At 41.3% G+C, this 699-nt stretch overlaps 1 non-coding gene across 1 annotated transcript; it reads right to left on the bottom strand.

Moving 5' to 3' along the window:
* Positions 1 to 226: 226 nt before the first annotated feature.
* LOC149276956 (small nucleolar RNA SNORA35) lies at positions 227 to 356 on the bottom strand. Its single transcript, XR_016279320.1, has one exon. It is a non-coding gene; the product is annotated as a small nucleolar RNA SNORA35 (small nucleolar RNA).
* Positions 357 to 699: the final 343 nt, after the last annotated feature.

The following is a 699-nucleotide window of genomic DNA, read 5'->3' as shown; positions in this document are numbered from 1 at the left end:
TGTTTTTGGTGTTTTTTTCACATACTTTGTACTTCAGGTGTGAAATTACAGCTCCTGGTATATGTTGCTGTCACACAACACCCAGATATGTGTCCAGCAACATCTCCTGAGTACATTGATACCCCACATGCATGGGTTTGTCAGATTGTTTGGGGGCAAAAGGGCCACATTTGGAACATGAGCAATTCAAATTCAGTAGGAATTTTACATCTGGGTAAAGAAAAATGCTTGTACCCAACTATCAGTAGGGACAGGTTACAAGAAAGCCTGGCCTATCTCCAAGAAGGGATTTGATCTAGCACCTTAAGTGGTCCCTCATGTCACGGAATGGACACAGGGGTCACTTGACAGTGCAAATAAAAACGCTTAAAAATGGTGGAGCAAATAAAAGCTAAAAAACTGTAAATGTAACAAAAAATTAAAAAAAAATACAAAAATGGAGCAGGAACAAAAAAAAAAATTAAAAATGGGAAACTGTGTGATACAGCTTGAAGCAGTCACCGACACAGAGTGCAGGTTTTCCAGGGCAATCTGGACAGTAAAATGTGGTGTCCTTTCTTTGCCCCCTGCTGTAGCATACCCTGCATCTCTTTTGGGGATTCTGCTTCTTTGCTGTAGGGGGGATTTTAAAAATAAAATGGGTAGCCCCAATTCTGTTGGTTCCCATCACTACTTGGGGACCAGGTGCATCACGGTACA

Source organism: Sceloporus occidentalis, unplaced genomic scaffold (genome assembly GCF_023333645.1).
Source record: "Sceloporus occidentalis isolate IW3139 unplaced genomic scaffold, rSceOcc1.0.p SCAF_223, whole genome shotgun sequence".
Classification (NCBI taxonomy): Eukaryota; Metazoa; Chordata; class Lepidosauria; order Squamata; family Phrynosomatidae; genus Sceloporus; species Sceloporus occidentalis.
The sequence above is the reverse complement of the archived record's forward strand: the minus strand, read 5'-3'. Positions and strand labels throughout refer to the sequence as shown.